The sequence below is a fragment of the Notolepis coatsorum genome (genome assembly GCF_963971535.1).
Source record: "Notolepis coatsorum genome assembly, chromosome: 14".
Lineage (NCBI taxonomy): Eukaryota > Metazoa > Chordata > Actinopteri > Aulopiformes > Paralepididae > Notolepis > Notolepis coatsorum.
This window is the reverse complement of record NC_140178.1, coordinates 28,659,825-28,676,064: the sequence shown is the minus strand read 5'-3', so window position 1 is coordinate 28,676,064 and position 16,240 is coordinate 28,659,825. Positions and strand designations below refer to the sequence as shown.

The 16,240-nt window shown below is 43.5% G+C and overlaps 1 pseudogene across 1 annotated transcript in view; it reads left to right on the top strand.

Moving 5' to 3' along the window:
* Positions 1-16,240, top strand: part of LOC311241225 (ras-associating and dilute domain-containing protein-like) — a 54,354-nt pseudogene that overhangs the window by 9,456 nt on the left and 28,658 nt on the right. The window contains exons 5-8 of the transcript XR_014621105.1: positions 4,006-4,704; positions 5,496-5,533; positions 7,928-8,130; positions 9,391-9,503. The product of XR_014621105.1 is annotated as a ras-associating and dilute domain-containing protein-like (transcript). The remainder of the gene's footprint in view (positions 1-4,005; positions 4,705-5,495; positions 5,534-7,927; positions 8,131-9,390; positions 9,504-16,240) is intronic.

Here is a 16,240-nt window from a genome sequence, read left to right as displayed (position 1 = left end):
TGCTCCCGTTGGCACCTTGCACGGTTGCCTCCGCCGTCTGTGTGTGAGTGAATGAGTGAATGTGAGGAACAAAATTATAAAGCGATTTGGATAAAAACGCTATATAAATGCACCATTTACCATTAACACAAGGGTGGCAATACACAGGGCAGCTTTTTGGGCATCGTGATTGGGCAATGTGCTTGCCAACAGGAAGTAAAGTGAAACAGAGGGGAAACACATACAATATAATGTTTCTGGGCAACAGGATGTGGCCGTGCAACGAGTACAAAGATGATGAGACTTCTGCTCGTCCAGCGTTGGCAGCTTATCACCACCTCAATACTGGCTTAACCCGTGCTACCAGATGATACATAAATTGCCACGGTTGCTGTGGATTTTGGGGCAGAGTTAAATAAATGTGGGCGGGCCAATTTTCACCCAGCAAATATTGGCTTACGGTACACATTAGAACGGAAAGGTATATGATGCTTTCATTAGGCTTACAAGAAAGGACAAATGTGGACCAAACAAATGCCCCTTTTTAATATAAATAATATCTCAAAAGAGAAAACGAACAGCCCCCTTTTATAACACATTAATCAGCGCCGGAGCTTAATCCGCGAGATGGCGCTAGTGCGCCACCGCTGTAAGTCAATGGGAGGACTGCGAGATTTGCGAGTGCTTAAAATATATCTTAAATTATAGCTATGGGCGGTCAGGTGGCGTAGCGGAGATTGCGCTCATCACCAATGCAAGAGGCTGCGGTCTCGACTCCCGGAGTCAGCATTGCCTTGGCTTGGGCTGATCGCTATACTAACTCGTTTGGCTGGGTTAGGGGGAGGGAAGCCGTGGGTGGGAAACTGGCGTTGTGGACAGCGACGCCTACAGGTCAGGTCTGGGCGCCTGCTCAGCGGAGGCAGGACTTGAGGAAGGCAGCGTGACCTCCCACGCGTTACACTTCACCAATGAGAGCCCTCGCTGCCAGGTGAGAAGAGAGCCACTGGCTGTCGCCGCACGTGTCGGAGGAAGCGTGCGGATACTTCAGGGTTCCCTTGTACTGACCAGTATGAGAACATGCGCACAACAACCAGGTAGGGGAGGGGGAGGGGAATTGGCACAACGACTAAATTGGGACGGGGAGAAAAACAGAAAAATCGGAGAAAGAGACATGTACAAAACGGATTGTTTTTTCATCTGTACATTTCCGTTTTATACCGTTTTGAATACGAGTATAGTTTGGGTACTTCTGAGTAATTCCAGAGAAAGACGCGATAATAGCGTTTTAGTGGAATACACTAAACACATTGGAATTTTTCACCTGATTATCGAATCTTCCTGAAATCAACGCTAGATTTGCTGCCACCAACGGCACACAGCCACACATACACACACAGAGACAGTGTCGATCGGGGTAGAAATAAATATCAGATCAACGATCAAATTTATATAATAGTGTTCTTACCTTGTATCTGATGTAATGCAAAAGAAATAGTCCAATTATCTGATCGCCATTCCAAATACTGCTCGTGGAGGTCCGTACCACATTACCGACCGTTTCACAATGACGGGCGGGCGGGGTTACTGTTCCAATGCATCGTTGTATCTGCCCACCTCGCCTGAGTATTTAAACCCCGCCCGCATGGCTTGGATCATCCCAGAAAAGAAACTACAGCATTGCCAGTGGTCTGCAATACCTGCTGGAAGGCGTAGGCGGCGGTATTTGCCCTTTTGCGAGCTCAGACCCATTCCCAACGATAACATCAGGCTGGATGGATGAAAATGAATGGATATCGCTAATAAAAGAAATAACGATTAAAACCCGACTATACTCAGGTCTGGTGCTCAATTGATGGCGAGTTAACCCGACTATCATCGTGACTGGCGCTGAATGAGTTAAAGCAGTGGTGCCCAACCAGTCGATCGCGATCGACAGGTAGATCGCGGGCTGATTTCAAGTAGATCTTGATTAATAAAATTTGATTATTAAAAAAAAAAAAAAACATGTTTTTTTTTTTTTTTTTTTGCTAAATCAACTCTGCCTCTCCTTGTTAACTACAACAAGCAATGCTGTTTGTTATTTAAGATGAGGTCGGACTCGGCACTGACAGATTTGTGTTCATTATGCTGCTTTTATAAAGTCTCAAATGACGGCTTACAATTATACAATTTTGGCTGGTAGCTCTCGGCTAGGTGGTAAATTAAAAAGTAGATCTTGGTTCAAAAAAGGTTAGGCACCCCTGAGTTAAAGAGTGCATCGTATTATTACCCTAACTCAGGAGAGAATATGCATAGCTGGTGCAGCCCAGTGCTGGACACAACAGCATCACATAGCCTGGCACAGCAATAACTACACACACACACACACACACACACACACACACACACACACACACACACACACACACACACACACACACACACACGCTCATACATAATCTGTCATATGGATACATTACGTTTATGTTTATGTTTATGTTTACGTTTATTAAAGGATCCCCATTAGAGACACATGAAAGAGCCTCTAGTCTGCCTGGGGTCCTGGACAAAACAAATACAATACAAATACAACAAAAAATACGAATTAAAATAAAACAAAAGACATAAATAAAAAATGTATACAAATATACAAATTCACATTATAAAATCTAACATTCCAGTAAAAAAATATAATAATACTACACTGATAACAGTTACATACTTGACAAGTTTGCAAGATATCTAGACAAGTTTACCGTTGATGGGTACAGCAGGGGATGACAGGGCTCAGTCAGTCTCTACTGGAGAGGATACCATGAACATGTAGGTCTCCTACCTTTATCCACTGGTGCCAATGGCTGAAGCCTGAACTTCACTTCCTCTTGCTCCTCACAATATATTTTTGTGAAGAAGCAAACTGCTTTGTTTTGATTAAAACAGTTAAAAGCAGCTAGCTAGCGGGAGGTACTGTAGGCTTTTGTAACGTTAGGTTGAATGAAAGGGGAGGGGCAGCTCCATATCTGGAATGCACTGCCACTGCCACTCAAAAAACCAGACCTATCATCATCATATGGTAAACAAGAAGCAAGAAACAAGAATTGTTTTATTTTTACTGGTCACATAGTCAATGATACATAATTGAAGCAGTATTAATTGACTGCTATTCATTGGACGATCCTGCTTTGACTCCACATATTAATTAAAAAGGAAGCCTTCTGATTGGACGAGCCAGTGCTGCCTAGGCCCAATACTGCCTTCGCCCCTGTCTTGAACCACTAAAATTAACTGAATAGTAGCAAACTAGTTTCCTTGATCCATTGACCTCTAAAGGACATGTTAAAGTAGTATGTGGTCCAGTTATGCTGCTCTGATTAAAGGTTATGTTAAAGTGGTATAGTATGTGGTCCAGTTATGCTGCTCTGATTAAAGGTTATGTTAAAGTGGTACAGTATGTGGTCCAGTTATGCTGCTCTGATTAAAGGTTATGTTAAAGTGGTGTGTGTGTGGTCCAGTTATGCTGCTCTGATTACGTCCCCTTGAAGTTGACAGGCTTCAAATGTGAAAGTATATAATCTTCATACATCTTTGCCACGTTTTCTATGCAAAATCATTTTCTTCAAAGTAAGTCTAGTAACTGATGGGTTCAGATAAATGTAGTGGAGTAAAAAGTACATTATTTCCTTTGAAATGTAGTGGAGTAAAAGTATCCCTAAAATAAAAATACTCACATAAAGTACAAGTAGCTCAAAATTGTAGTAAAAATAATTTGTTACTTTCCACCACTGGTCATTTGAAACGGGTGTGCGGAACCAAACTCAGCAAGAAGATACATAAATAGAGCATTTTTCCTATAAATTTGGGCTCAATTACTAAATCCTGGAGATATATCTTTCAAAATGTCCAGGATTTCTCATCACATTACAATATGTACTTGTATTCTGACAGTGACGGTATGCCTCTCCCCGCCCCTTCCTGTCCCGCCCCTTCCTGTCCCGCCCCTTCCTGTCCCCGCCCCTCCCTTCCCGCTCTACCTTTCCTTCCTCGCAGGACTTCGTCATCTACCTGATGAGTGGGACCACCACTATCTTTGGCTGCTGCAGTGCTCACTGTAACGGGGAGGATGAGGAGAGACTGAAGGTTGACATCCTCTTGTATGCCCCCGACGTTTTGCCCCAACACTGCTGCGTTCGACGCTTGGACTCTACCACCTCCTCCTCTTCCGCGGGGGAGGGCAAACAGACACTGACCATGCTGAAGCCCCTCCACGGTGCCCCCGTCACCAGGAACGGTTCCCTCTTGAAGGAGGAAGTCGAGCTGAGTCCCGGGGACCTGGTGGGCTTGGGGAAACATTACTTGTTCATGTTTAAGGACCCCACCAGCACCTCTGGATCCCCCCAAGCCCCTCCCTGGATGACCAGGCTCTGCCCAAACTATGACGCCAAGGTGTCACCTTCTTGTATATCATGCGGTTTATCCCTGACGACAAAAAGGGCCCCCAGAAAACCCACGCCGGCCCGGTGGAGGGACCTGGAGGGTTTGGAGGCCACCCTGTGCTACGAGCTGGAGCAGGAGGACACAGTGCTGCAGGAGATCCTGGGCATGGGGGACCCCGACGGGAACGAACCCAAGCTGACCCCCGCCTTCCTGCTCAGCCTCTGCATCCAGCACTCGGCTGCCACGTTCGAGCTGACACACTTTAGAAAGTTGCTGCTTCGAATAGCCAGCCAGATCCAACTTGTGATGTGGGTAAGTGTGAAACCTTTGCTCTCTGTCTCTCTCCGGTCAAGCAGTTCACCTTTTTGTGCTCACAAATAAAACAAGCCTTAACTCTTAAGTATTCAACACTATTTGTTTGTTAAGTCTGACGCCACGTGTGATGTGTATTCATGTCCAGGGCCAAACGTTCCGCTTTAGACAGTGAGAGATACTAGGAGCACACATACCCCAAACAGTTTCTTTATGACTCGGATCTATTAAAACAACAAGGCACACAGCACCGAGGCAGGTTGAAAAGACGAGAGCCTCGGCCAATTAACGCAGCAAGCTTGACCCTGGAAACTGTTTATTGGAAGGTCGATACGTCCCCAAAAAACCCTTTGTACTGTCTTTTACTATCATGCACTTTTCCACTAAATAATCTTCCTTGCCTATAGTTCAAGTTCAAGTTCAAGTTTTGTTTTATTTGTCACATAAGGTACATGTACATTACAGTGAAATGCTTGGTTCTGTATGAGCCTCCTGAGATTGTGCTTCATACAGTAAAAAAGTTAAAAGAATATATACTACCTACCTACTACACTAATATGTCTTTACTAGTATGCACTCAACACCGTAGCACCCAAGTTTCAGCACTGTTTGATGAAGATTGTTACTCGGCTGAAAGCGTCGTACCCTTCCTGCTCACTTGTCGTACAGAACTTCCGCTAAATGACTAAATGTAAAATGTAAACGATACTACTTCTCACATACTGTAGATAGGCCACCGTTTGCCGCCGCCGCTGGTTTGAAATGGATGTTTTCTCTGTCCTCCCTCTCAGGAGAAGACAAAGGAACTTGCAGCACTCCAGCCAGACACGTGAGTAGTCCCTCTGACCGCCACAAGCGCTTCTGGCGTGACCCGAGAGCGGAGCAGTGGCACCTGCTGCAGCTGGCGATGACATTATGACATATGATATTTGACACCGCGTGAGCGTGGAATTATAAGGCTCTATCTACGTTCAGGGTAGTTTGGAGATATTGAGCTTTAACGTTTTCAACGGTTGTGATTGGAGGATCAAGAAAAGAGGGCGGGTTTGAGGTAGGTCAAGTCACATTCAGTGGATATTAATAGTATAGCATAGATATGAATAGAATGGGAAGAGTGAGTGAGTGAGTCAGTCACTCATGACCATAGTTCCTGTTTCTCAGGCATTGTCCACACGTACGTGGGTATTTCTTCTATGTGTTTTGGCCTTTCATCCACATGCAAACTGTGGTAAATAAAATTTAATGAACTATGTCAGTTCTGTCAGAAACTGCATTTAACTGTATAAATCGACATGAGCTTGTGAAGATTTGCAAAACTTTGAAGGGAAGTGAAACCCAGTGGGTTAAGTCACGGCTGCCGTCACATGGTTTCATTTAGCTTTGTGATATTCTATGGTCATGATGTTATAAACCCTGCTGGTTTATAATAATATATGGCAATATAAAATGAGTAAGTAAAATACAATTACATGACGTACCGTCGCCCGGGAGATCAAAAGTTTGTTTCTGTCTATGTTAATTGGCTGTGATATGTGATATGAGGCTAGCAAAGTGTAGCATACTGTACATACAGTATACAGCCGGGAACTAGCAAGCCTTCAGAGTGGTATTAAATTAATAGTACAAAAAGCCATTTTCTTTGATTGTTTTCCAGGAAACTCTAAAAAAAGCAACCTTTTGGTCATTAATGGGACAGTATACTGTAGATGACAATCAGTGCAAGACATTATGTGATAAAATAATTGAAAGATCTATTTTGATTTCATGGGGCCTTTAACACATTCCCGGCCTGGGCGGCTGATTGGCGCAGTGGGCAAGGCGCTTGCCTCTAACGCAGGAGACGCTGGGTTCGAGCCCAGCTCTCAGCGTTGCTACCGGCTGGCCGGTCGTTCATACTAACACAATTGGCAAGTGTTAGAGGGTGGGAAAGCCGGTGGGTGGGGATTTGACGTTGTGGACAGCGACTCCTACAGGTCGGTTTGGTGACGCCGGTGCGGCGGAAGCAGGAAATAGCGGGGGCAGCGTGAGCCTCCCACGCGTTACTCCTCGCCACTGAGAGTTCGAGCTACTGCGGTGAAAAGATGCGACAGGCTGCCTCCTCGTGTACCGGAGGGGACACGTGATGCAAGGCTTCTGTTCTCACTACAACCGACCTGTGGGAGGCATAGTCTAGCAACGTTCAAGACAGGGGAGGGAAGAATTGGATATACGAAATTGGGATGGGAGAAAATTTTTAAATGGGGAGAAAAAGTGGATACAAAAAAAAAACACACATTCCCGGCCATTAGATTAGACAGGCCCCACTCTAGGACGCCAGCTTTTCATTACACCCTTTCACTGTGCGTCACGTTGTTTGTAGAGCTAAATCTATATTTTATATTATAGCTATGTATCCATTGTCATTGTCAATTGACAGTATGAACCTTCCGTTCAATATGCCATAAAGAAATTATTTTTTCATCAATACGTTACAGTTTTATACCGTGATGAATATGAGCGTTATATCGGAATGGTCTGGGATAATTCCTGCAAGGATAGTTATAAGGCACTAAGCTAATAACGTTAAATCGATTGGTGTTTCGGCCCTACACAAGCTAGAGTTAAAAATCCAAATGCATATGATCGGTACCATGAATGCATGAAAGGGGGGGGGGGGGGGAGTAATTTCTGATTATTGATAATAACGGCATTCGTTATTACAACAACATACGCTGATCAGGGGAATGGCTATGAGAACAAGGCCCAATCAGGCTGAAATTGACGCTCTTACCTGTGGCCGGTTGGATTCCAAAAAGAATTTCCCAGTTATGTGATCGCCATCTGCTAGATCATATAGTCCATTGGCTGATGCCATATTCCTTTACAGCATAATGAATTCTGCATCGCAAAAAGTATTCCAGGCGATCGGGTGAAGCCCTCGCTTCAGACTAACAGAAAAAGTCCGCCCCGGAGCGAAACAAATGTGACACCAAGTGTGCAACAGGGGAAACTGCATTCTCGAGACAGCGCCAATACCAGGATCTGGCCGGTACTGCACTTTCCGAGTCCCAATATGCCTTTTCCAGCCAAAATACAGCTCTGTGACATTGACTAGGATATTAAAATCGAATAAAAGAAAAAACGTCCCGCACCTATAATCACCATGTTGTTGTCAGTCATGATAACCTTTTCATACGTACCTGACTCTGTGAAACGGTAATTGATTTACATGCCTCTCCTTCAGGTGCTCCAGTGACGGGCAGCGTGAGCCTGAGGAGCTGCAGGGGCAGCGTGAGCCTGAGGAGCTGCAGCTTCTGAGCATGGAAGAGCTGATCCCAGGTCTGCAGCCCCTGGTGCTGTGGATGTCCAACTCCATAGAGCTGCTGCACTTCATTCACCATGAGGTCCCTCAGCTGCTGCCCTGGAGGCAGGAGGAGGAAGAGGAAGGTAGGCACCGGGAGCAAGGCTGTCACGCTTATGGATTACATGTAATGTATATTGAAATTCTTTATTCGGAATAACCCCTTGAGATGTAGCATCTCGTTTTCGAGGGGGTCCTAACACAATACAATGTATGTGGCGTTTAGATAGATGGATAGACAGATAGACAGACAGACAGACAGACAGACAGACAGACAGACAGACAGACAGACAGACAGACAGACAGACAGACAGACAGACAGACAGACAGACAGACAGACAGACAGACAGACAGACAGACAGACAGACAGACAGACAGACAGGCAGGCAGGCAGGCAGGCAGACAGACAGACAGACAGACAGACAGACAGACAGACAACAGACAGACAGGGAGCTGAAGGTTTCATTTTGGCGTGATTTTCATAGTACATTCATAGTTTGTCATTATAACTGTTGGATAACCTGTTGTATTGCATAGTTTGTGGAGGTATGATCATATGTTGTATTGCATCATTTGTGGAGGTATGCTAATAATGTTGTATTGTTGGAACGTGCGTCTTCAGCCAAATTCTTTGTGACCCTTCACCCTTTCACTACCACACTACAGAAGGTTAACCGTCTGTAGTGTGGTAGTGAAAGGGTCAACCTTCTGTAGCGTGTTTGTGAAAGGGTTAACCCTTTGTCGTGTGGCAGTGAAAGGGTCAATAAAGTACGACAAGCAGTAGCTCCAATCTCTGTCACGTGTTTGCTGTTGTTCACTCTCCGATGTCTTATCTTCACCCCGCCGTGGCAAGGTCACTTGCTGATCCCAGTTAGATTCCTGTATAATGGACTGCGTTTATATAACGCTTTAATCCAAAGCACTTTACAACTTGCGCCTCACATTCACCCATTCACTCACACATTCAGGCAACCATGCAAGGTGCCAGTCTGCTCATTGGGAGCAGTTAGGGGTTAAGTGTCTTGCTCAAGGACACTTTGAAACACTGCCGTGAGGAGGAGCCGGAATCAAACCGGGAACCTTCTGATTTTCCAGATGACCGCTCTACCTCCTGAGCCACTGTCGCCCCTAATCTAAACTCAGCTTCTGCTCCAGTGAGACAGACTATGTTTTCACACTGAACAGTACTTTGTATTTTCTCTCCTCTCTCTCTCTCTAAACTAAAGTACAAAATGCAACAACATGCAAAAATGAGATAGAGAGGTGGTGCAAATCTTTTAATAATGTTGTGAGTCCGCCCTTCATGTCTTCAACTCAAGCCTGCGTTGCCTCTGTTGCTACTGTAGGCCTGATGGACTCTGAGATGTCGTCCACACGGGCGGCCAGCGAGGAAGCCATGACGGTCCTGGAGGAGGTCATCATGTTCACCTTCCAGCAGTCTGTCTACTATCTGACCAAGGTGAGCCTGCTCAGCCTCCGCCTCGCGCACCAGGGGTGGAACGACCTCACTAAGACATCGTGTCGATACCGTGCATGGATTTTTACGTGGATTTGTGTGTGGACTCGTGTGTGAATTTGTGTGTGGATTGTGTGTGGATTTGTGTGTGGATCGTGTGTGGACTTGCGTGTGGACTCGCGTGTGGATTTGCGTGTGGACTCGTGTGTGGATTTGTGTGTGGATTTGTGCGTGGATTTGTGTGTGGATTTGTGTGTGTTCGTGTGTGGACTTGCGTGTGGATTTGTGTGGATTTGTGTGTGGACTTGTGTGTGGACTTGTGTGTGGATTTGTGTGTGGATTTATGTGTGGATCGTGTGTGGACTCGCATGTGGATTTGCGTGTGGATTTGTGTGTGGATTTATGTGTGGATCGTGTGTGGACTCGCATGTGGATTTGCGTGTGGATTTGCATGTGTTCGAAACTGTGTTGGCGGTTCTCCTTTTCTAGGTTTCAATTGTCTTTTCTCAGTTCAACCGGTGGTAGCGCTACTCTACCGATATTAGCAGAATGTTTATTTTCATTGTTTATGTCTAGTAATAGTCTTTGTGTTTTTCTGAGCAAAACCGAGCCGTGTAGAATAATATGTATCTATCTATAATCTGTAATCATCTATAATCAGAGCTCTGTAGCATGGATACATTTCAATTAATAAAAACTAGAAAATTCTATCGTGACCTGATTTGCACCCCTTGCGAACGTGCACACGTGAATACTGTAGACATCACAACTCTCTCTCTCACACACACAACACACACACACACACCACACACACACACACACCACACACACACACACACACACACACACACACACACACACACACACACACACACACACACACACACACACACATCACCTACCGCACTTACACATACACATGCAGTGTACTAAATAACATCCTGATGTTTCACGTCCATTATTCCCAACCGGCCTTGTGTACAATTACAAGGAATAGAAATACAATTCTCAGCTCGGGGCAACAGGTGGAACAGGACACAGGGTCTGTGTAAACACTCCAGACAAACTCCACAATGGACCAGTGGTAGCAGAGGTTTTCTCTGGCTCTCTCCGTCAGGAAGAGACCCCGAGAGATAGCGAGAACACTTGTACTCCCCACTGAAATAACAATAAACAAAGTTGATCTCGTCTCCCAAGGTTACACAGCCCTTACATCCGAATAACAAGGAGCAGGAGTTCAGATTCGTGTGCGGAACGTCGCAGGGCGATTATATCCAGAGCTGCTTTCTGAACCGCGGGGCAACGAGGGCCTTTAGAGGCCGCGGAGAAATGATGCACAAACAAGTCCTGTTTAGCATTAAGGCAGAGGAAGACACTCCCAACCTAAGCTTTATGGGAGTTTCCCGCGGTGGCTCTCATTACAGACTGTGTACGGCTTAAACAGAGCAACATCAATGTCACACCAGACCAGACCAGACCAGACAACCAATAACAGGGGGCCCCGGGAGAAACCGGCAGGCATTATACCAACAATGCCTGGCAAAGACTGTTCAAGGAGGGAGGGAGGGAGGGAGGGAGGGAGGGGGGGGGGGGGGGGGTTGGTGGACATTCTGTGCTGTTGGATAACCAGTTTCCCTGTCCCTTGTGCGACCGAGTAGCCGTCATGATAAAAGGGATGATTACATATGGCTCTCTTTCTCTCTCTCAACCTACGAACCGATAACTAATGGCACTTCCTTTACGCGGCTTTCTCACGGTCCGCCGTGAGCGAGGCTTATTTGACACTCGGACAGCTAATAAGCTAGCCGGCCCGTTGTAATCCAAAGGCTCCTCTCCCGAAGGCTAACCGGCCATGTCCGCTTCCTTTTCTACTGAACGCACAGAGAAGAAACTAATAATAATAATACATTTTATTTGGTGGCGCCTTTCATGACACCCAAGGTCACCTTACAGATCATAAAGAAAAAAACACAGCATGGCAGTTAAAAGTCGAGGTTAAAATCAAAATAAACAACAGGAAGTATAAAACAGTGAAAGTTAAAATAACAAAACAAACAAACAGCAGGGGGTATAGGTAGGGATGGGTACCGTTGGTACCTTTTTTCGGTACTTTAGTCTCTAAAAATGTAATCTACCTACATCAGTTGTAAAAAAAAAAATCCAAACTTCAAATAACCACACTTTCGACCGTTTTCGGCTTGCCATTGCCCCGACTGCTTTGTTGTTGAATCAAGTCAAATCCTAGGTAAGCGTATATTGTGCGTGTGAACGTTGATGTGAAGAAAAAAAAGTTAAAAATAAAGAAAACTATTAAAAAAAAGATTTTTTTTTACAGTACCGAAATCTGGCACCGACGGATCTCACATGAATTGGTACTCGGTAGTACCGACGTGATTCGGTAGGTACCTTTAAAAGTACCTAATTCGGTACCCATCCCTAGGTATAGGACAATGACACAGGTTATAGTGAATATGCGAGTTTGAAGAGATGGGTTTTCAGTTGTAATTTGAATGATGATAGTGAGTCAGACTGTCGGACGTGTGGGGGCAGGGTATCTATCTTCTTGTCTCTCTCTGGAGAAGACGGTAAGCTAATTTCCCAAAATGTTGGCGTGTTCCTTTAATCTCCTAGAAATTCCTGTTACATCGGTGGATAGAGGAGATGACAAGTGGCAGCAGGTCGAGAGATGAATTTAATGTTGCGTGGACATGGTTTGTTCTTTAAAGTGATGTTACACTTCAGTAGAAAGTGTCAAAAAGCAGCAGTCTTACCTCTATCTAAAGTCCTCTACCAGTAATCTAGCGACCACAGATGTCCCTGTCGACCTCTATCAACACCACCACTCCTCTCAGGCTCCTCATTCACTTCCATTCATTTTGGAGACAGTCTAAAATGTCATACTTCTGAAGTATAAACAAACTACTGCGGTGCAGATTTCAATAAAACAGACAATTCCGAGTCAAAGGTATGTGTTTTCCTTGGCATTCGATGACCTTTGAAAAATAAAAGCATGTGGCTGTGTCTGTATCTTTGCCTCGCATGGAATGTTTGGGGAGTGGTCACCCATGGTTACGTGCTGCCTTGCTGGAAGAAAGATTGTAAACATTCTGTTAAACGTTGACAGCTGGTCAAACTACACCTCGAGTGAGAAATAGTTCCTATACTGATCATTTACAAAATGGCAACATTAGCTTAAAAAAAAAAAAAAAACCTAGTACCTTTGACACAGAAATATATATTACACATACTAATATTGCTGTATAGTTTGTTTATACTTCAGAAGTATGATATTTAGATATGGTCCTCAAAATGAATGGACGTGAATGAGGGGCCTGACACCTGAGAGGACCGGTGGCGTTGACAGCAGACAACAGGGTCAGCAGCGGTCACTAGCTTGCCTGTAGAATAGATGACCTTAGATAGCAGTAAGGCTGCTGATTTCTTAAGTTCTACCAAAGTGAAATATCCCTTTAACCCGCTGAGCCTGCTCTGTTCGCACCAGTAACATTGAACCTGACTCTCGTTTAATTTGTACTTATGCCAGAATAAGGTCACGATCCCTGTGCTATGCTCAACAGCCTATTATATAGAGCTCACAGAGAGCCAACGGTGCAGCTCAGTGGGTTGTTAGTGTGCGTGTGCGTGGGTAGGGGCTGGTAAGAGTGCTGAGGGAAGCATGTGTAGTCGGCCATGTCCTTCCTGCGGAGGATGAGAGGAAGAGAAGCTGTCATCTAGAGAGACGCTCACCAGAAAGACAGGAGTCGATCGACTCTTTTCTCTGTTAGCTGAAAAATACACAAACTATTTACGAAGACAGTGTAATATTGTTATCATATATTGCTATTTTTTATTTTTTTTTAATACCTCAGCTCCATCTACACACGCCCCAATCTCCCTGATTAATGGCAAAAACACCTGTGGATCCACTGGGCCTGCCTGTCTGTAATCTATCAAGTGACCTGTTGCGTAAGGAATGCAGGGATGGTTGTGATTTAACACAGGCAGGTTTTTATGGTCTTTTCAGTGTATCTGAGGTCATTCTCTAATGGTGTGTGTGTGTGTGTGTGTGTGTGCGTGCGTGCGTGCGTGCGTGCTGTGTGTGTGTGTGTGTGTGTGTGTGTGTGTGTGTGTGTGTGTTGTGTGTGTGTGTTGTCTGTGTGTGTGTGTGTGTGTGTGTTTGTGTGCTTACCGGGTGATGTCATTGATCTGAACAATGAGTGAGAGCTGTGTCAGGAGAAGGAAGAGTGATAAGGGCAGGATCTCTGTGGGAAAGTACAATCAGGTGGTGGTTAATCAGTGCTTATACTCTCAGTCTTTGCCAAAGTGCTTGGAGAATTAAATGTCTCGGCTCCTCTTTCACTCCTTCGCGTCAAGCAAGTGCTCTTTTACAGGTAGCAGGATTTGTTTATTATTGTTCTACATACACTGTCCGTAAGCATCCGTGAAGCAAGTTATTCAAAGTGAAGGCAATGTACTGCGCACACACTAAGGAACAGTCCCTTAATTTTACACCTTAATAAACCCTTAAAATAACCTTATTCAATATGTAAGATTGAATGTAAATTAGAAAGAAATTAAGTGGAATTGTGCATGGACTACTGTAAGTACAGGGCCTTTGCTGCTGCTGCCCCCTCCCTCTGGAATGCCCTCCCCAGCCATATCCGTGATGCAAACACCCTGACATCTTTTAAATCAGCCCTCAAAACTCACCTTTTCAATCTTGCTTTTGACCTCTAATTCTGTCGGTTTTATTTTATTTTTGTCATGTATTATTTTTGTTCTGTTTTGTTCTGTTTTTTGTTTTGCCATAGTTTGTCTCTCCTGCCCATGTAAAGCGTCTTTGAGCACCTGGAAAAGCGCTATATAAAATAGATGTATTATTATTATTATTATTATTATTATTATTATTATTATTATATTATTATTATTATTATTATTATTATTATTATTATTATTATTATTATTATTATTATTATTATTATTATTATTATTATTATATTATTATTATTATTATTATTATTATTATTATTATTATTATTATTATTATTATTATTATTATTATTATTTAAGGGACAAAAAAACCTGAATTTACCCTTAACCTGCCATCCTCATCATAAATCAATCAATACAGACCGTATTAATTAATGTTGTTTCTTTTTCAAATGTAGCCAATAGTAAAGACCCTAACTAGGGATGTCCGATATTATCGGCCTACCGATATTATCGGCCGATATTGGCATAAAAATGTGATATCGGAAAATATGGTTATCGGTTTCAATTTTTTTTTTTACATTTATTTAACCTTTATTTACCCAGGCAAGCAAGTAAGAACAAATTATTATTTTATTTATTGTCAAAGTATGCATAATGTTGTGTTAATTACACGACAAAATAATTTTTTAGAATACAGAGGCGCCTCGCAGAGGTGTTCTAAACGTCAGTGAAGGTCAATTATTTTGAGACAATGACAGAGTATAGGCTATACATTATCCCGCTTATTACATGGCTAATTTACTAACAATATACCTAATTCATTTTACACCATCGACAAGACGAGATCAAATGCAGACGCAGTTCTGTTCTGTCGCTCCGCGCTGTCATCGCCGGCAGCTTCGCCGGCAGCCGGCAGGTGTGTCTGATTGGCTGCACTGATGCAGTGTGTGTCAGTGGGCTTGATTGCTACAGCTGCGAACAGCGGTCATTATTGCTCGGCAGAGGTCCGTTATCGAGTAATTGACGCTATTGACCAATCACAATCAAGCATTTCGGCGAATGTTAAAATGCCATGTAATAAGTAATGTTAATTACCTGAAATTATTCCGTTTTTTTTGGGGGGGGGGGGGGGGGGGGGGGACCCTGCATATATCGGTATCGTTTGATATCGGTATCGGAAATTAAGAGTTGGACAATATCGGTATATCGGTATCGGTAAAAAAGCCAATATCGAGCATCCCTAACCCTAACCCTATCAAAACAGCAGTCAAAGTGTATATTTTCAGCACTACCTTTGTTTACCAATGATTTTAAGTGTTATTTCTCTGAATAATGTGAATTCGTTCGGAATTGCATCGGGAAAAGGCGAGTAGTCACGCGAGGAAATTACTAAATCCAGATTTAACACTGCCCTTGGAAAGAGGAGATTTGGCCCTATCCATAGATGTATGACTTGTCATTTATAGGCCTGATATTCTATATTACATAATACATTATGCAACTTGCATTATATTTCAAATGTGTCCGGATGGCAAAATGTTGTACCTTATCTACAAAATCTACAATAAATCATCTCCCTTTATTAATTTGCTTAGATCTCCTGTACACTTGATCTCAATAAGGTGCTGAATGAGCTCAGTGAACGAAATTCCTCAAAGCTCAATGTTAGCATGGTGTTATTCACCGTCAAAGAAAAATTATAATTTATATTCTCCTTTGTTTCATTACAATTTACTCAAGCATAATAACAGACAATATTTCGGACACTGGGAATACATTCCCTGAGGTCCATAGATGTTCCTAGATACCAAGAACATGAACATTTATCTGTAGTAGAAGTGGAGCAATCTTCCATTTACTTGGGCATGTAGTACTTTTAGGCAGATTTTCTGAAAATATGGCTGCAGTTTTAAGAGGTTAAAAAGTGAACTCCTTAATTTACCCTGGCATTACTGATTAAATCGTTTACCCCCTGACTGAAGTTAAAGTGTGTTCAAAGGGTCTGCAATGTTTTAAGTACCCCTTGA